Source organism: Anomaloglossus baeobatrachus, chromosome 6 (assembly GCF_048569485.1).
Source record: "Anomaloglossus baeobatrachus isolate aAnoBae1 chromosome 6, aAnoBae1.hap1, whole genome shotgun sequence".
NCBI classification, from domain to species: Eukaryota; Metazoa; Chordata; class Amphibia; order Anura; family Aromobatidae; genus Anomaloglossus; species Anomaloglossus baeobatrachus.
The window spans coordinates 490,812,129-490,832,371 of NC_134358.1; positions in this window are offsets into that span (position 1 = coordinate 490,812,129).

Here is a 20,243-nt window from a genome sequence, read left to right on the forward strand (position 1 = left end):
AAGATCCCTCATCTAGCCAACCACCCTGCCACCTGTCAGTCCTCCCTTGCACAACTCATGCAGGAGCTGCGCACTTCAGACCGGTGTCTTGGGTGATTGGTGGGGGCATTAGGGCCTGGACAGCACCAATAGGTAGCTCTTTACAACCCCTATAATATATTAACATTTTTCGTTTGGTATATTTGAGGCTATTTGTTCTTGTAAATAACTCCAATATCCAAGTTTATCAATTTCACAATAACATGAGTCAAAGTAGTAAAGACTAATCTTACTTTTTATTTTAATCTTTTCAGCAAAGAATGATATAACCACCTACTCTTCAGCGTTAGGACACAGCAAAAACAATCCTTTTTCGGAGTCATAGGTTTATTATATAAGGTAATTTACTGCAATATTTCTTAAGGAGTGGATTTAAAAAGGACAAGTGCTGCAATTAACTTTATATGTCATGTGGCACCCTGGACTAGCCAGGTCGTCACAAATAACACTCACACACCCCCACCCCCACTAGACAGTAAGATTAGCCAAACAAAAACCCTTGTTGCCTCCCTCCAGGCCCCACCCACCGAGGAGTTCACAGGCCTGGAGGCGGGAAAAGTGACAGATTAGTTCAGGAGGTTGAAGTGTGAGGAGTGAGCACTTGGGTGTCTGGGTTGTGGCCCAGGCACTGACAGTAAGGTTGGCAGACGGTGGTGGCCGTCTGCAGGAGTGGTGAAGCAACGCAAAACCGTAGGACCGGGGTCGGGCGTTGGCCCGCTGGTACCGACCGGGAAGCGAAGTGAAGCCAGAACACACAGGCAGGGCCATCGGACCCCGACCAGGCTTGGAGCCGCCGACAATAGTCAAATCCGAATGTGACTGGAACCCCAGGGGTTTCCTAACAGCCAAAGACCCGATAGAAGGCAACCGCCCACACCGTGAGGGTATACAGCTACCGCCTAAGTCTAGAGACCCAAGGGCCAGCGCCTGCGGGCAAACGAGCTCCTCCGGCATCCATACACCGGGGAGCGGACTACCGCTGGGAATCCATTGTAGTCAAACAAGTACATCAAGGTGCAGGGAAAGACAGCCGCCATCACCTGTCCGGGGAGAGACACTGCAGCCGACTGCGGGACCCGTCCATCCAGCCGTTTGGTTTACCGAGGACTTTGTGCGTCTCTTACTGAGTGAGTACAACCGTGCCATCCGGCACCGCGCCGCGCTGTCCCTGCAACCCTGCACCTCACCAACCCTGCCTCCCCGTCTCACCACCGGGCCCCGGGACCACCGACCCCTACCCACGGAGGGGGGAAAACAACATCCCAGCTGCTCCCTACCATCGCTCCCGGGATCCCCGTCACCAGCAGCGGTGGTGCCCATCTTCACCACAACCCGTGGGTGGCGTCACGGACTAAATCCCTCAAACCAACCACCCTTTTCACTCACGGGCGAGGAGCGCCGCTCGAGTCCCCGGATCCGGCCCACCGCTCGAGCCACCGAGCAGCAGCAGGCGCAGCAGCGCTGGACCCGAGCATTAGCAAGCGCGCAGAGGCGGCGGTGCCCTCCCCACCCGCGACAACTTAGCGTCACGAACAGAATTGAACCCCTCTACTTACCAGTAGAAGTGTGCCCTGTGATCTCCGCCGGCAGTGTCCGGCCGAAAATTTTGAAGCGCCACCATCTTGGCACGAAAATCTGCCGCTCGAGCGTCTTCTCCGATCAGGGAAGGCTCGAAAGCGACGCCCCACCCCCAACAAACGGAAGTGCTGAAGAGAACCAAGGGGGGACGGGAAAAAGATGTCTGCGCCCGACGGAGCAGTTGGAGGAGTGGCGGTTGCAGCTGCCGCCGCATCCGTAGTTGGACGTGGGATAGCCCATGCTCCGGCCGCAGGAGCGGGGGAGGTCGCAGGCCCAGCGGTCACCCAGGTGATGCCGTTCTCCTTGCCCTATGTGCCCGGTGCTACCTGGCTGCCGCAGTACGATGGGAAGCCTGATGCTTTGCAGGTGTTCCGGAAAAAGATTAGCCCGGTCCTGAATCTATATCCCTTGGCTGATAGGCAACGGACAGCGGTAGTGTTAGGGCAGCTAACCAGAACGGCTGAGCAGGAGGCGGAGACCTGGACCGACGCGGACCGGGCCTCTGTGACTACCATTTTCGAGAAACTACAAATTGCTTTTAAAACCCGCACAGAAGCGGAGTTGCGGATGCAGTTTTATCAGTGCCGACAACGGTCTGCGGACAATGTGAGAGACTACGCCCTGTGCCTGCAAACAGTCCTCCGTACACTGAAATGGGTGGACACTATTAATGATGTGGACAGTAATAAGATGCTAGTAGAACAATTCTTGCAAGGGCTGGGGTCCGTGGAAGACCGCAAGCAGCTGCGGCTGTGGGCCCTAGAACACCCCAATCTGGACTTTGCAGTGCTGAAAGAGCGGGCCATCAGGGCCCTGCAGGCCCCAATGCCAGACGCTCCTGAGGCGGCTTCATGGCCGGCTGAGACTGCTCCTATCACGGTGGCACCTAAGCCCCCGGCTCTACCAGCCCCTGCAGCGCCCATCGGGATGATGGAGGAACTAGCGGCCCAGGTCCGCCGCATGGATGGAGACCTAGCCAAGATCCTCGCCGCACTCCAGCTTCCGACGAGAGTCAAGCCCCCAGGAGGAATCCAGCTCGCCGACAGCCCGGAGGACGTCCCCTGGATGCAGCAGAGAAGGACCAATGACTCACGGTATGGGCCTCCTATTTGTTACAGGTGCAGCAAGCCTGGCCACTACTCTAGGCGGTGCCCGTTAAACGAGCAACCCCTGGGGCCAAGGGCCAATCCTCAGGAGTAGACACCAATGGCCCACTCGATTGGCGAGACTGGTACGCGGAGCTTGCCCCATCATCCCCCTGGCAGTGGATGGCGTCCCGTTCATGGCCCTCTTGGACACAGGATCACAAGTAATCACTCTACCATATACACTGTACCAGCAGTATTGGGGCACTGACGAACTTGCCCCCTCTGATGATAGCCTAACCCTTATCGCAGCCAATGTACTCCCGCTAACCCAGGTGGGATACAAGCAAGTGACCCTGATTGTGGGACGTGCGGAGTTAAAGAATCAAGGGATGATTGTGGTAATGAATGAACCCAGTGATCATACCCCGAAAGTAATCTTGGGGACCAACGTAATGGAGCATTGTATGAGTGAGGTGCTGAGTCTGTTGCAGCAGTTGTCCGCCACAGCAGGAGGGGGCCGACAGAGGGCTGTGCAGCGTGAGATCCGGGCCCTTCTGTATCAGCAGCAAGTGAGCTCGACTGGCGGAGAGATTGGTGGAGTGAGGGTGATGGATGTGGCCCCCTTAGTAGTGCCACCCCGAAGTGAGATGATGATCTGGTATAGGGCAGCAGTAGGCCCCCAGGGGCGCGACTACCCGGCGATGGTGGAACCCACGCCTTCTGAACACTGGCCCACGGTGATGGCGGCCAGAGGGGTGGTTGACGTTAAAAAGGTGAGAGTGCCTGTAAGAGTGCTGAATTGCGGAGAGGAGAAAGTCAGGCTCCCCCGTTACGCTACCCTCGCCAAGTTGCTCACTCTAGACCCTCACACCATTCACAAAGCCGTCCCTCCTACCTCAGCATCCCCTGCCAGTAACCATACACCCCCTGAACAGTTAGAGGAGTGGTGCCAGGAACTACACGTAGGTACTGAAACCACACCCACGCATCACAAAGAGGGGGTATACAGGGTAGTGCAAGAGTATGAACAGGTTTTCAGAAAGCACCCATTAGATTTCGGGATGGTTAAGGGTATTCAACACCATATCCCTACAGGCCTACACCCACCCATCAAAGAGAGGTACAGACCCATTCCGCCAGCACACTATCAATGCGCCAAAGACATGTTGAGGAACATGAAGGAGGCAGGGGTCATTCGGGATAGTTGTAGTCCCTGGGCAGCCCCACTGGCGCTGGTAAAGAAGAAGGACGGCACCATGAGAATGTGTGTGGATTACCGGAAGATCAACCAGATCACGCATAAAGATGCCTATCCTCTCCCCCGCATCGAAGAGTCGCTAGCTGCACTGAGAACTGCTAACTTCTTCTCTACCCTTGACCCTACTAGCGAGTACTGGGAGGTAGCGGTCGCACCAGAGGACCGAGAGAAGACGGCATTCGCCACTCCCATGGGACTCTGCGAGTTTAATAGCATGCCGTTCGGGCTGTGCAATGCCCCTGGAACCTTCCAATGGCTCATAGAGTGCTGCCTGGGACATCTCAACTTCGAAACGGTCCTACTGTACCTGGACGATGTGATCGTGTACTCCCAGACTTACGAGGCCCATCTGGAACATCTGGCTGAAGTGTTCACGTCCCTAGCCAAATATGGGATGAAATTGAAGCCCTCTAAGTGCCACCTTCTGAAACCCAGGGTGCATTACCTCGGACAAGTGTTGAGCGCAGAAGGCGTTGCATCAGATCCCGAGAAGATCACTGCCATTCAGGACTGGCTGAGGCTGACCACGGTGAGAGAGGTGAGACAGTTCCTGGGCCTGGTGGGCTACTATCGCCGCTTCATTAAGGGATACACGAAGATGGCCGCCCCCATGCAAGACCTCCTCGTGGGACAGACCAAGGGTGGCAGGCCCTTTGGAACCCCGTTGGCATGGGAAGAGAAGCATGAAGAGTCCTTCCGCCAGCTGAAGACGGCCTTGACCGGGGAAGAGATCGTGGCGTACCCCGACTATAATCTCCCATTCATCCTCTACACCGATGCCAGTAATGTAGGCTTGGGAGCCGTCCTGTCCCAGGTCCAGAAAGGAAAGGAAAAAGTGATCGCCTACGCCAGCAGGAAACTCTGGCCCACGGAGAGGAACCCTGAGAATTACAGCTCCTTCAAGCTTGAGTTCCTATCCCTGGTGTGGGCCATTACCGAGCGATTCCACCATTATCTCGCAGCAGCTAAATTCACCGCCTATACGGACAATAATCCGTTAACCCATCTGGACACGGCCAAGCTGGGCGCGTTGGAGCAGCGGTGGGTAGCCAGGCTGTCTAATTATGACTTCACGATCAAGTACCGAGCCGGCTGCAAGAACACCAACGCGGACGCGCTATCCTGGATGCCCCACCTATCTGATGAGGGGCCGAAAGGTGATGATCTTGAAGAAATCGAGCTGCCCGCATTTCACCGGCCACCAGTCGAGAAGTTGCATGTCCAGCAGCAACAGGCGAGCCTGGACCCGCTACCCAGTCAAGGATGGCAAGAAGCCCAAGACCAAGCACCTGCCGTCCAAGTGGTCAAGACTATGATTGAACAAGTTTCCGCTAGAATGGACCCTGCTGCTCCTCCCGAAGCCCAATGGCTGTGGAAAGAACGAGCCCGGCTGCATCTGGACCAGGGGAAACTGTATCGGAAACTGATCAACCCGAAGACCCATGAGAAGGTTCGTCAGCTGGTGGTTCCTCAGGCTAGTGTGCCCACAGTTCTACGGGCTTACCACGACGGTGCTGGGCACTTTGGATGGAAGAAGCTGGAGATGCTGTTGAGAGAGTGGTTCTATTGGAGTGGGATGCGGGAGTCTGTGGAGGCCTGGTGCCGAGAGTGTGGTCCCTGTGCACTGAGAAGAAGGGACGAGGCCAGCCAGAAGGCCCCTCTACGCCCAATCATTACCCATCAGCCGCTGGAGTTGGTCGCCCTAGACCACATCAAACTCACCCCTAGCCGAAGTGGGTACACCTACGCCCTGACCATCGTAGACCACTATTCGAGATTCATGGTGGTTGTCCCAGTCAAGGACCTGACCGGCCATACCGCCGCTAGAGCATTCTAGGCCTATTTTTGCCGACCGCACGGGTACCCGGAGAGGGTACTTGCCGATCGGGGTCCAGCTTTCGAAGCGGAGGTGTTTCAAGAATTCTGCCAGTTGTACGGCTGCAAGAAGATTCGGACCACGCCTTACCATGCCCAGACTAATGGCATGTGTGAAAAGATGAACCATCTGGTTCTGGGTCTCCTTAAGACGTTGCCGTTAGAAGAGCGGAATCTGTGGCCAGAAAAACTGCCTGACCTGGTCGATATGTACAATAACATCCCCTCTAGCTCTACCAAATGTACACCAGCGTATTTGATGAGAGCTCGGCCGGGCCGGTTGCCGGTGGACCTAGAAATGGACTTGGAAGCTCCAGAGGCCCTTCCTTCGACTGCTGGTTGGGACACCCGGCGGAGAGCGCAGTACCGACAGGTCCAAGAGTACGTGGAAAGGAACCTGTGTCGGAGCCGGGAGCAGCAAGAACAGTACTTCAACAAGCGGGCTCCAGCTGGTCCCTTTAAACCTGGGAATGTAGTGCTAAAACGAAAAAGAAGAACCCATAAGCTCGATGACCAATGGGAGAAGACCCCGTATGTCATAGAACCCACTGAATGGGAGAATGGGAAGGCTTACCAGATTAGTCGTGATCAGGGGAAGACTTCGGCCACAGTTTCCAGGGACCACCTGAAGAGGTGCCCATCTCCGTTGAAGGTGGCAGCTGAAGTTCCAACCCCCAGACCAACCGTGGAGAAAGAAAAAGAGGTGATCCATACAGTGATGGGTGATTTCCCAGCGGACTGGCCTACACAAAATGGCGCGGTGCTTATTCCGGTCATAATGTTCCCACAACCCGTGGAGGAAAAGGAGACGGAAGTAACCGCCAGTGAACCAGTGCCCAGGGCTGCACCTGTGCCCAGTCCCCCTTAGTCTCCGCCGGCCCCACACAGTAGACGGGAAGAGGAACTGACTGTCTCTTCTGTCCCCTTGCCTTCCACTGATAGCATTGGGCCCAGAAGGTCCACACGCCCCAATCTAGGCCAACACCCACTTAGGTACAGGGAAACTACCATTTAGGGGTGTCATATGTTAAGTGTGTAAATATGTGAGAATGAATGACAAAAATCAACTGAAGCTTCATCTGATTGACTTGATTATTCCGGCCGTTGCCGGCAAGTTGTCCCCGGAGGGACTCTGTGTGTTTTACCACCCACATGAGGAACTACTCATTGACATGGCCGAGAACTGGCAGGCCACCCACGAACTAGTGGGTTTGTGCATAGTTTTGTGAGATGGAAACTGTTGCCGCCTCCGGAGAGGCAGATTGGAGGAAGGGCCCGCAGCAGATGAGGCTGGGGCCCGGCCACCACCAGGACCGGTGGCCATCCTCCGGGGGTCAGGGGTCCCCCTTGGACGTGGGGTCCCCTGAAGTGACAGCCGGGTGCGAGTTACCGTACCCGTTCCCGCTCAGGCAGCCTGAACCTGGACTGGGGTCAAGGGGTGCTGCCCACTTCTTAGGGGCAGCATCAGGGCTAGGTTGCTTGGGTGGGAGATCGGAAGACATCCGTCCGTCCGTTATTATTAAAAGTGTTTTTATATGTGCAACGTTTAAGTGACCTAACAAAAATGCTTATATGTTTGAAATGTTTACCTGTTAATTTATGTTTTACAGTTTTTTGAAAAAAATAAAACCGGTGATGGACCGCGGACGGTCTGCATTTCACCAAGGGGGAATGTGGCGCCCTGGACTAGCCAGGTCGTCACAAATAATACTCACACACCCCCACACCCACTAGACAGTAACATTAGCCAAACAAAAACCCTTGTTGCCTCCCTCCAGGGTCTGATGTCCACCCCAGGTGGGGCGGAGCCAAGCGGTTGGCCCCACCCACCGAGGAGTTCACAGGCCTGCAGGCGGGAAAAGTGACAGATTAGTTCAGGAGGTTGAAGTGTGAGGAGTGAGCACTTGTGTGTCTGGGTTGTGGCCCAGGCACTGACAGTAAGGTTGGCAGACGGTGGTGGCCGTCTGCAGGAGTGGTAAAGCAACGTGGAACCGTAGGACTGGGGTCGAGCGTTGGCCCGCCGGTACCGACTGGGGAGCGAAGTGAAGCCAGCACACACAGGCAGGGCCATCGGACCCCGACCAGGCTTGGAGCCGCCGACAATAGTCAAATCCGAATGTGACCGGAACCCCAGGGGTTTCCTAACAGCCAAAGACCCGATAGAAGGCAACCGCCCACACCGTGAGGGTATACAGCTACCGCCTAAGTCTAGAGACCCAAGGGCCAGCGCCTGCGGGCAAACGTGCTCCTCCGGCATCCATACACCGGGGAGCGGACTACCGTTGGGAATCCATCATAGTCAAACAAGTACATCAAGGTGCAGGGAAAGACAGCCGCCATCACCTGTCCGGGGAGAGACACTGCAGCCGGCTGCGGGACCCATCCATCCAGCCGTTTGGTTTACCGAGGACTTTGTGTGTCTCTTACTGAGTGAGTACAACCGTGCCATCCGGCACTGCGCCGCGCTGTCCCTGCAACCCTGCACCTCACCAACCCTGCCTCCCCGTCTCACCACCGGGCCCCGGGACCACCGACGCCTACCCACGGAGGGGGGAAAACAACATCCCAGCTGCTCCCTACCATCGCTCCCGGGATCCCCGTCACCAGCAGCGGTGGTGCCCATCTTCACTACAACCCGTGGGTGGCATCACTGACTAAATCCCCCAAACGAACTACCCTTTTCACTCACGGGCGAGAAGTGCCGCTCAAGTCCCCGGATCCGGCCCACCGCTCGAGCCACCGAGCAGCAGCAGCCGCAACAGCACCGGACTCGAGCGTTAGAGAGCGCCCTCCCCGCCCGCGAGATGTCACTCCTTTAGGAGTGACTCCTGATCTTCGGCCAGGAAACAAGAAATTAAAAACTGCAAGGAAATGTTGGACTTAACATGACCTGAATTTTCAAGGTGTTGAGTAAAGTTATAAATGTACACTTTACCTGAAGAGACATGGACTAAGTGTGTGACCAGAGGTTGATTTATGTTTTTCTGAGTATTGTCTAAATAAATAGCCATCTTAGAAAGCCATAGAATCCCCTGGGGTGGAGGGGCGATATGACCAGGGGGAAGGTGAAGGAGTGAAGGGGTTAATAGGGACAGTATTTACAGGGTATGCCAAATATGACATTTGTGGGTAGTTTAGCTGGGGAGGAAGAGGAGGAGCAGGGAAAGGGTTAGTTGGGAAGCATTAGAGGGGTACCTCCTCTTGACTTCCGGATTCCAAGGGAACTGGACGTGGACTACAGATGGCGGCCCTCCAGGAGATTGAGCGTCTTATCCGGGCAGCGGTCTGGGCCTCGGGCTGGAGTTCGAGTGACGGCGGCAGCTCCTAGCCGGGAGAGCGTCCGTCGGCAGAGTGAGGCCAGTATATCCCCCTGCAGTCGGCGGGGGGGACCGCGGGGCTGCAGACAGCAGGAGGTCTGGTGCCAGGAGGAGGTCGGGTGTGCCGGACCCTGGTGTGGCGGTGAGTGGGAGTGACGGCGGGAGCCCTGAGGTGACCGCCCGGTCACTCAGATCGGTCGTGCAGCCCCCGGTAGCTGCGGTCTCCCTTGGGAGAGGGAGGACCCAGTGGCAGGAGGCCTGCGGTGGCCCTGGAGGGCCAGAGACGGCTGGGGTCCAGAGCCGGGCGTCAGTGAGAATAAGCGTGGAGCCCCCTGGCAATCGGCAAGGGGGAGGGCGCAGTCGGAAGAGGTCGAGACCCGGGGTGATGGCACGGGGGACAGGACGGTCTCCTGGGCTGTCACCGCGGGGCAAGCGACGGAGAGGGGACGACTTTGCCCACATGGACGGATGGCCATGGTGGGGGAGGTACTGCGGAGGTGCCTCCTGGATCTAGGGTGGAAGAGGACGACGGCGGCAAGGAGGAGGAAGAGGACATCGGGATGTCAGAAGATTCAGATGGACGGATGGCAGAGGACAGCTGCGGTGTCGGCAGGGTTTGCGCAGGCGGGGTGTTCTGGGGGGGGGTGGTTGCGGATACGGCAGTGCCTGGGGGATCGGCAGCATGGAGCCAATTGTTGGGGCTGTTGCAGGGGTTGATGGCAGCTTCCGGGGCAGCGGGGGGGGCTCAGGCGCCAGCGGCGGCATGGGTGGGGACGGCGGGACAGGGTACTGCAGCGGCTGGGGGGGAAGCGTGCGAGGCGGGGGGCAGGGGCGAGGCGGTGAGTGCGGCTGTGGGCGCGAAGGAGAAAGAAAAGTAGAAGGAGGACGAAGTGGTGCAGCTAGACGATGGGGCAAAAAGCGAGGTATATGTATGTTTTGAGGGCTCGTTGGGGGTCCATTTGAAAAAGCAGGTGAGGGACAAGACTTGGAAATGGGAATATGTGGAGATATTTTCGCTGCTGCCCCTGGAAAAATGTAATCTAGATAGGGTCAAGCCGAGCGACTCCAAGAAGGAGAAGGAAGAGGAGGCAAAACGCCGTTATAGGCTTATTCCTCGGACATTTGCGAACTGGCTGCAGGTGTTTGCAATCCTGGCAAGTGTTATTGGGGAAAAGGAGCTGGATTATTGTTCAGCTTTGTTTGGTTATATGGATGCGATAGGAGAGGCCTATAGGGTTTATGGCGGGTTGGCGTGGCTGCGCTATTACGAGCAATTTAGGCAGAGGAAGGCGTTGCGGCCGGGTATGCAGTGGGATCATAAGAATATATCCTTATGGATGCGGCTGATGTCGGCTCCGAGTCAGCCATTTCGGGGGGTAGGGGGGGTGCCGGGGGACCGGGCGCCGGGTCCCCGGCAAGCCAGAAGAAAGGTTTCTGTTGGCAGTACAATGAGGGGCAGTACAGGTTTGGAGCTGCCTGTCGGTTTAAGCATGAATGCTTGGGATGTGGAGGGGGACACAGTTTGTCCAAATGCTTTAAGAAGGGGAAAGGAAAGGCTGGGGACGGGGCTGGTAAGAGGGAGGACGCCGGTGAAGGTAAAAGTGATGGCTCCGTTTTTAAATAGGTATCCGGACGGTGAGTCGGCAGCGTTGTTATGGTTTGGTTTTTCTGACGGATTTCGTATTCCGTCGGTTGTTGGTTCATCGGTTCTGCCATTTCGAAATTTGCGTTCTGCTAGGGAACATGCAGAGGTGGTAGTTGAGAAACTGGAAATGGAGGTGGAGCTGGGTAGGATGGGCGGCCCTTATCACGCCCCACCGTGTTTAGATTTGGTGGTTTCGCCGCTGGGGGTTGTGCCGAAGAAGGAGCAGAACAAATTTCGGCTCATTCATCATTTATCTTACCCGGAGGGGTTGTCGGTGAATGATGGCATTGCGCCAGAACTGTCGGCAGTGTATTATGTGTCGTTTGACTTGGCGTTGGACTTGGTCAGGGCAGCGGGTCGGGGAGCATTGATGGCGAAGGCAGATGTGGTGTTTCGGTTGTTACCGGTTCATCTGGATAGTCAGCATCTGTTGGGTTGCTGGTGGGATGGCAGTTATTATGTTGATCGTTGTTTGCCAATGAGATGTTCAATTTTGTGTTCTTATTTTGAAACATTTAGTTCGTTTGTAGAGTGGGTGGTGCGGGATGTGTCCGGGCTTCCGTCCATTATTCATTATTTGGACGATTTCTCTTTTTTCGGGCCGGCGGGTTCAATGGTTTGTGCGAGGTTGTTATTTTCGTTGCAGAAAGTTGCGAGCAGCTTTGGAATCCTTTGGCACCGGACAAAACGGAAGGCCCGGCGCCGGTGATGCGTTTTCTAGGGATTGAGATTGATTCCATAGCTATGGAATGTAGGTTGCTGGAGGAGAAGGTTCGTGATTTGAGGGCTACGGGGGAAGGGGTGAAAGCAGCAAAGAAGGTGCGGCTTAAAGTGGTGCAGTCCTTGCTGGGTAAATTGAATTTCGCGTGCAGGATTATGCCTATGGGGAGAGTATGTGCGAGACGGTTGGCGACGGCTACAGCAGGTGGGAAATCATCGACTCATTTTGTGCGAATGACGAGGGTGATTTAGGAAGATCTTCTGGTTTGGGATATTTTCTTGCAGTGTTTTAATGGCCAGGGGTTGGTGATGGAGAAAGTGGCGTCTAACGAGGCTTTGCAGCTGTACACAGATGCGGCTGGGTCGGCCGGGTTTGGGGTGGTCTTTTGGGGTCACTGGTGTGCGGGTAAATGGCCAGAGGCGTGGCGTGAGAACAGGCTGGTTAGGAATTTGGCTCGGCTGGAATTGTTTCCCATCGTGGTGGCGGTTGAGTTATGGGGTTCCCAGTTTTCCGGGAGGAAAGTGTGCTTCCATTGTGATAACCAGGCAGTGGTGCATTCAATTAACAATTTGTCTGTAAAATCAGAGCCGGTGGTGGTGTATTTGCGGCATTTGGTGTTGAGATGTCTGCAGCAGAATGTACAGGTGGTGGCGAAGCATGTTCCAGGAGTTAACAATGGGGTGGCTGACGCTTTGTCTCGTTTTCAGTTCAGCAGGTTTCGGGCGCTGTTGTCATGGGCGGACGAGGTCGGAGTGGAGTGTCCAGAGGAATTGTGGAATCTGGTGAGGCTGTGATCTCGGACTTGATCCGGAATTCGGTGACTGAGGTGACTTGGTGCCGTTATGCCAAGGTGTGGGCCGAATGGGAGAAGTTGTTGGAATCGATGTTTGAGGGGGAGAGGGTGGATCATTTGGTGGCGTTATTGACGGTGGTGAGTAATGAATTCTCGGCTGGGCGATCGGCGTCGGTCGTGGCTCATCGGGTGGTGGCGGTTGCGTTTTGGTTAAAGATGAGAGGGGAGTGGGATGTTTCACAGGATTTTCGGGTTCGGCAGGCTTTGAAGGGTTTTCGCCGCGGTGTAAGGGAAAGGGATGAGAGGTGACCTATATCGTTTGGTTTGTTGAGAAGGTTGGGGGGTGGCCTGAGGGGCATTTGTTCGTCGGCTTATGAGACGGTTTTGTTCAAGACGGCTTTCGGTCTTGCTTTTTACGGGGCTTTCCGGATCAGAGAGCTGGTAAGCCCATCCAGGGTGACGGGTGGTGGTCTGATGCTTGAGGAAGTGTGTGTGGGAAGTAGACAGGTGGAGTGCCGGATTCGCTGGTCAAAAAACGGATCAGTTGGGTCGCGGTAGGTTGGTTGTGTTATATGCGGCTCCAGGGGAGGAATTGTGCCCGGTGCATTTAATGGAGAGATTTTTGGCCGTGAGGGGGGGCCAACCGGGACCGCTCTTGTGGCATATGGATGGGTCTTTCTTGTCGCGATATCAGTTTGTGGCGGTTCTGCAGAAGAGTTTGCGTGCGGTGGGGGAGCGCCCGGAAGATTTCGGGTCGCATTCTTTCAGGATTGGTGCAGCTACGAAGGCCTCTCGGTGGGGGCTTGGGGATGAGGTGGTGAAACGCATTGGCAGGTGGGAATCTTCTTGTTTTCGGTGGTATGTGCGACCGCAGTTGTTGTAACAGTAAGGTAATTTGGGGTTAGGTGAATGTGGACTGACGGTTTGAATAAGTATATATAAAAAAAAAAAAAATGATGAGTTTTTGTTTTATTGATGTTATAACCTTGTTTTTGTTTTGTTTTTGTTTCACTTTGTTGTAGGGGTGTGCCTGATATGGATTTTGGGGCATTCCTTTGTTTTTTGGGGTGCCCGGCGGGCTGAGGCTCGCACGAACGGTCGGCAGTTGGGTCTGGATTGTTCGCAAGCGGCCGTTAGGTGGATCGGCGTCCGGGGCATGAAGTGGTGCAGGATGGTCCCGGAATTTCGATTTTATTGTAATATGGAATGGCCTCCGGATGTGCTGGTGTTACAAGTGGGAGGTAATGATTTGGGTGTTTGGGCATCGCGGGAGTTAATACGGGATATAAAAATTGACTTGCTGCGATTGTGGAGGCAGTACCCGGGATTGATTGTCGTGTGGTCCGACATAGTGGCCAGGTTTTCGTGGAGGGGGGCTCAGTCGGTGTACAAGGTTAACAAAGCCAGGGCTCAGGTGAACAGGGTGGTGGCGCGATTTGTGACCAGGAATGGTGGGATTGTGGTGAGGCACAGGGAGTTGAAGTCGCCAAATTGGCAGTTTCGGAGGGGGGATGGTGTGCATCTCAACGACATCGATCAAATTTATGGGCGTTGGGCTTGCAGGATGGTGTGGAGCGAGCTTTTGGTGTGTGGCGGGTCCAGGTCACGTAAGGTGTCATGTGGTCTGTCCTGTGGCGGGGGGTAGGTCTGGTCCAGAGGTTTGGAAGTGATTGGTAACTGGACCGGGAGACATCGTCTTGGTATGCTGGCTCTCGGTTCAGGGATGTTGCAGGCACGGGGTTCTGCTAAAGTGTGGGGTATCAATCCGTGGGTGATTGGTACCTCATCCCTCGGTCGGTGTGTTGCGGCCAGGGATAGGGGGAGTAGTAGTTCATGGACTGGGTCTGCCCCGGGGGGTCATGTTGAATTGTATAGTCTGTTGTTACCTTTATGTTGTTGGTTGGGGTCGCCCGTTGGACGGCGTCCCCAAGGTTTTAGTATGTAAATAATAGACAATAAAAGGCTGTTGTGGCCATTTGAACCAAGTCGCATGCAGTCCGTGTGTTAATTTACATATGTTAATGGTTTGGTAACACAGACATCACGACTGGAGAATCCTCCCTCAGCTGGTCATGTTATGGAGACTCAAAAACGATATATTTTATTGGTATGTTTTTTATGTGAAATATAGACTGAATCAAAGACAAAACCCCAATGTATTGTACATACACATCAGTATGGTAAGCAAACTTGTGACTGGGATGTAGTCTTAAAAGCCAGTGAGTGGTTGAGAATCAACAGAAAAACTACCAGTACTAAGTGAATGATTAAAAAAAGCACCAGAAATTAAAATTACCATTTTGTTATTTTACTTTGTTATGTCCAGTTCCTCTAGGGCCACAGCATGCTATCGTTATCATGTTGGAAGCTGCTATTCTGTATAGCAGTGGTTAGTGTTTAGTTTCAGGGCATTTAATGATTACTGCATTTTTCAGGTTATACGACACATTTTTTCCCCACAAATTTATGTGGAAAGTAGGAGGTTATAGTAGTTAATAGTAGTATGTAAATGTAGTGTACCTGGCTACTGTGGAGTAGCGGTGAAGAGCGGTCACAGGATGTAGGAGTAGGGTTGCCTGCAGCAAGCCGGCGGCTGGGGCAACCATGTGTGCCTGCTATTTAACAAGATGAATATTCACTGCTCCCCCAGCCATGATCCCGCCCATCTCTCGGCACTGAAGCCGACAGAGAGGTTGGGAATGGGGAGCAGTGAATATTCATTTTGGATTAACAGGAGGCAGGAGCAGGTGCGACAGGTGGCTGGTTTGTCAGCACCACAGTCATGCAAATTGTTTTCAGTAGCTAGCATGCTAGGCAGCCTCAGGTTAATGGTTTCTGCCTGGCCCTGCTGAAATCACTGCCGCCCCGCTAGAAAGTAGGAATGGATGGTCTCCCATCCAGATCACAAGCTGCAGTGACGTAATGAAAATGCAGGGTTGGAGCAGCACAGAACAGCACTGCGTATAGTCCCACTGACCCTACCTCTTCATTACGTCACTGCAGCTCGTGAGCTCGATGGGACACTGCCCACTTCCCCTTGTCTAGCGTGGTGGTAGGGCCAGGGAGAACTCATTAACATGAGCACACAGAGAAGCGGAGTAAGTACTATTAAAAATAAATGAGTATCATAAATAATAGCACTGTGCCACTTGTATGGTGAACTATAACTCTCAGCTTGCCATAGGATCTGAAGGATATGCTGGGAGTTATAGTTCTCCTTGAAGGCAAAAAGATAATGGTCAACCACTTGACATGAATGGCACCTATGGGATCTTAAAGGGAACTTGTCTGCTGATAAAGGCTGCCCGATCGAGGGGCAGGATGTATCAGGTACTGGCTGTATGACTTCAGTCACATGCTGCAGCATAAAACGTATGTTACTTTCCAAGCCACTGGGACCAAGACGAACTAAAGACTAGCCACCACATTTTTTGCTTTAATTTTTTTTCTGTTTTACACTTTTAAAACTAAGGTGCATCTTATAGTCCAAAAAAATATGGTATTTTTTTTAGTACAATATTAGGAAGTTTCTGAATATTTGCATAGTTCCATTCCTAAGGAAGGTTTGACGAAGAAAAACGGAAGTTAACCAGAACCAGTACAAGCTATAACTGGCAGCCAGAAACTGACCACTGGAGGTTTAAATAGGAAGGATAAAAACCAACAGCTCCAGCAGAGAACTAAATACAACAGACTGATGAGCCACTGAAGAGAAATAGGAAAAATGGCTGCAAGAATACAAGTCCCAGCAGAACAAGGGTTCACCAGAAATACACCTGCGCTGCTCAGCATTAAGCAATGCTGTGCAGCCAGCAACGGGCAGAGATGACAAGGGCGAGACCAGACATGGATGTTAAAGTCTATATGTCTCCCTACGCCAACTAAAGGAGAAATCTTACCCCTTACATCTGTCGCGGGCGGGGAGGAGGGTGTCAGCACACCGCGCTCACCCCTTCTGCTCGGGTCCGGCAGTTGCTCCTGGTGGCTCGAGCCGTGGGCGGGATCCCGGGGTGTCTCGAGCGACACTCCTCGCCCGTGAGTGAAAGGGGGTGTTTGTTGGGTGTGGGGATTGTTATAGTTCGTGACGCTGTGGCGCCCCTGACCTGGTCAGGCACCACTGAGTACTGCACCCATGCTAGGGACAGTGCAACACAGGTAATCCAGAAGGCTGACTGAGGTGTGACTACACAGGCGCATAGTGATCAGGTCTCACACATTTACCTTTGAGAGGACCCCTGGGGATCCCAGGAGGGGGCGAAGCCGGTGCGAAGCCTCCATCTCCACTCGAGGGGTGTGGTAGAGAGCCTGGTTGCTAGGTGGCGTAGGCAGGCACAAAGGGAAGGAGGAGGAGAGAGCAGTCTGAAGCAGAGTGTGGAGGAGTGAGGAGCATGGAAGTGGAGCTCAGACAGGAGCAGCAGTGCAGGTCCCACGAGTGAGCCGGTTTAGTGTGCAGCTCAGGGAAAGCAGACGTGAGGAGCAGACCCTGGAGCTGTGGCAGTCTAACAGCGTCCGCGCAGTGACTACCGACGGGGGAGAACGGTCACCTGGGAGTGCTACCCGAAATCCACACACAGCTAAAGAGAGAGCAACGGAGTGGAAAGTAAGGAGACTGTCAGGGAGAACCAGGCCCAAACGGGTAGCAGGTCCCAGTGCAGGGATAGATCCACCTTTCCCTTGCCAAACCTGCATGAGGGGGCACTTTACACCCCCAAGACAACACTACAGAGTTCGCAGCCACGTAGCCACAGTTAGGGCCCATAGTTCACAGGAGGCAAGCAGCTGGAGTGATCTGGTCCAGGCTATAAGCAAACGGGCCAAAAAGAAGGGGAGAGAGGCACCAGCAACTTCCCTGGGCGACCCCAGCAGGGCTTCAAGCAGGGGTTACCCCAAAACGGAAAGGGCTAAGGAAGGCGAGTCGGTAGCCACCCTCATCAGTCAGCCTAAAGGACACCTGGTTCCAGCCTGGTTCATCCCAGCTACGCCCGGGTTACTCACCCTGCCACCATCAGTGAGTAAAACCCCTGAAAGACATCCTGCTTGTGCGTGTGAGTCATTCTGCGACTTGTAGTTCCACACACTTACACAGGGCCCTGGGGCTTGCCTCACTCTCAGGAGGCTATTACAACTGACTGCACCCACCATCAGCCCCAGGCGTCCCTTAATCTGCAGTGGCGGTCCCCACTGACCGCAATTCTGAGAGTGGCGTCACGACAATCCTAGATAGAAGATTTCCTACCTGTGACAGGATCCAGCCGAGTGGAGTCCCTGAAGGTAATGCACCGACACAACACTGGAGGGGCTTCACAACGCCACCCACGGTTGTGGTGATTGCACCACCGCTGCTCAGTGTGGGGGTCCCGGGGATGGTGATGCGGAGCAGCCAGGTGTTGTGTTGCCCCTCCGTGGGTAGGGGTTGGTGATCCCGGGGCCCGGTGATGAGATGTGAAGTGTAGGGCCTGGAGGGCGCAGGGACGCGGGGGCAGCGCTGTGCCTTGCGGCACTATGGTACTCACTCAGCCTGACACACGGACACAGTTTGTACGGTAAACCAACGGCTGGTAGGACGGTCCCACAGACGGCTGCACCTGCACTCCCGGTAGGTAACGGTGACGTTTCTCTTCCTTGCACCTATGTTGTCTGATGGTAGCGGTGGATTCCCTCCGGTTACCCGCTCCCCGACTGCAATCTGGGCCGGAGGAGCTCTACACTTTGCCCGCAGGCGCTGGCCCTGGGGAAACTTGTGCCTTGGCGGTGGCGGTGTCTCCCCGGTAATGGTCGGGCTGTTGCCGTCAATCGGGACTTGTTTGCTGGGGGATCTGCGTCCCCGTCACTGACGGATTTGGCAAATCGGTCGACTCCTAGCCTTGCCGGGGTCCGAGAGGCCCCTGCCCTGGTGCGGACTGTCCTTCGGAACACTGCTCCAGACCACCGGGCACACAGCCAACGGGGTCCTTCCAGGAACTTCCAAACGGTCCCCCTCCAAACAGTCACCGCCGTCGCTGACCTTGCTGTTCTGGCCCTACACCAAGCTGGGCTCTCAGGCTTTCTTTCCTTCCGTCACTTTACTGGCTTCTCTCCTTTACACTTCTCTACTTTCACCACTTTCACTTAGCTGTTTACTTTCTCATGTCCCTCACTGGACTCCACTCTCAAGCTCTTCCCTGAGCTGACTGCCTGATTACTTCCTGCCTCCAGAGTTGTGAGCTCCTTGGTGGGCGGAGCCAACCGCCTGGCCCACCCCCTGGTGTGCATCATCAACCTCTGGAGGAAGGCAACAAGGATTTCTGGTTAGCAGGTGTGCCTACCTGGAGTGTGGGGTGTGGTGGTGTTGTGACCTGTGTCCCCTGGCTTGCCCAGGGCGACACATTCCCCCTTAGCAAAATGCAGACCGTCCGCGGGCTGCCGTCCTACACCGGTTTTATTTTTCTGTAAAAGGGGATAACAAGGGTTAATCAAACATCAATAACATTTTTAATCAAAAACTCTTCCCAAGACGGGAGGCACATTTACTTAAACGTTGCAACGGTATGCGGTCACGGTTTCCGCTCTCCCCCACCCAAGCAACCTGGCCCTGATGCTGCCCCTAAAACCCAGGCAGCACCCCTTGACCCACAGTCCAGCACAAGTCACCCGAGCGGGATCTGTCCTTCCCCTCCAGAGGGTGGCCACCGGTTCCTTTGGTGGCTGGGCCCTGGCCTGCTCTGCTCAGGGCCCTCCCTCCAACCTGCCTCTCCGGAGGCGGCATTGCGGAAACGGTAACGGTACCCAACATATTTACAAGCCACTTAACGTTTGTGGTGCCCTGCAGAGTTCACGGGCTTGTCCATGGATAGTTCCCATGCAAAACTTAAACGGTCCCCACGGGGACAACGGTGCCAGCTCCAGCCGGTTCAATCAAGCAGACAATCAGGTAAACTTCGGTAAATCATTTTTCATTTTCAAAACTCTCAAACATACAAATAACACTCTTTTACATCTGCGGGCCCCTGTTACTCATAGAACGGTCTCCCTGTACCTAAGTGGGGGTCTACCTAGGTTGGAACGGGTGGATCTTCGGGGCCCGGTGTCAGTGGTACTAGACAGTGGGGTAGAGGGAACAATCAGTTCCTCCTCCCTGCTACAGTGTGGGGCAGGCGGAGGTGCAGGGGAGCTGGGTACAGGTTCATCCCTGGGCACTGGCATTGGTTCTGGCTCACGGTTAACCGCTTCCACTACTTCTTCATCCACGGGTTGTGGGAACAGTATCACTGGAAGTATCACCGCGCCGTTCTGTGTAGGCCAGTTTGCTGGGAAGTCACCCATTACCGTGTGGATTACCTCTGCTGCCTTTTCCACTGGTGGAGGAACCGGTACTTCAGCCTCTGCTTTCAACGCTGGGGGGCATTTTTTTAGATGGTCCCGGGAAACTGTGGCTAGGGTGTCCCCTTGGTCACGACTGATCTGGTAGGTTTTCCCATTGTCCCACTCGGTGGGTTGTACGACGTAAGGGACTTGCTCCCACTGGTCATCCAGTTTGTGGGCTTTTCTCTTCCGTTTCAGCACCACATCTCCTGGCTGGAAAGGACCTGCAGGCGCCTTCTGGTTGAACCGGTGCTCTTGCTGTTCTCGACTTCGACTGAGGTTTTTCTCTACATACTCCTGGATTTGCCGGTACTGGGCCCTCCTCCGACTCTCCCACTCTGCCGTTGAAGGGAGTGCTTCCGGAGCTTCCAACCCCATCTCCAGATCCACCGGCAGGCGGCCAGGCCGAGCCCTCATCAGATACGCTGGGGTGCACTTCGTCGAGCTGGTTGGGATATTATTGTACATGTCGACCAAGTCGGGTAACTTTTCCGGCCACATGTTCCGTTCTTCCAGCGGTAGCGTCTTGAGGAGCCCCAGGACCAAGTGATTCATTTTCTCGCACATGCCGTTGGTTTGGGCGTGGTA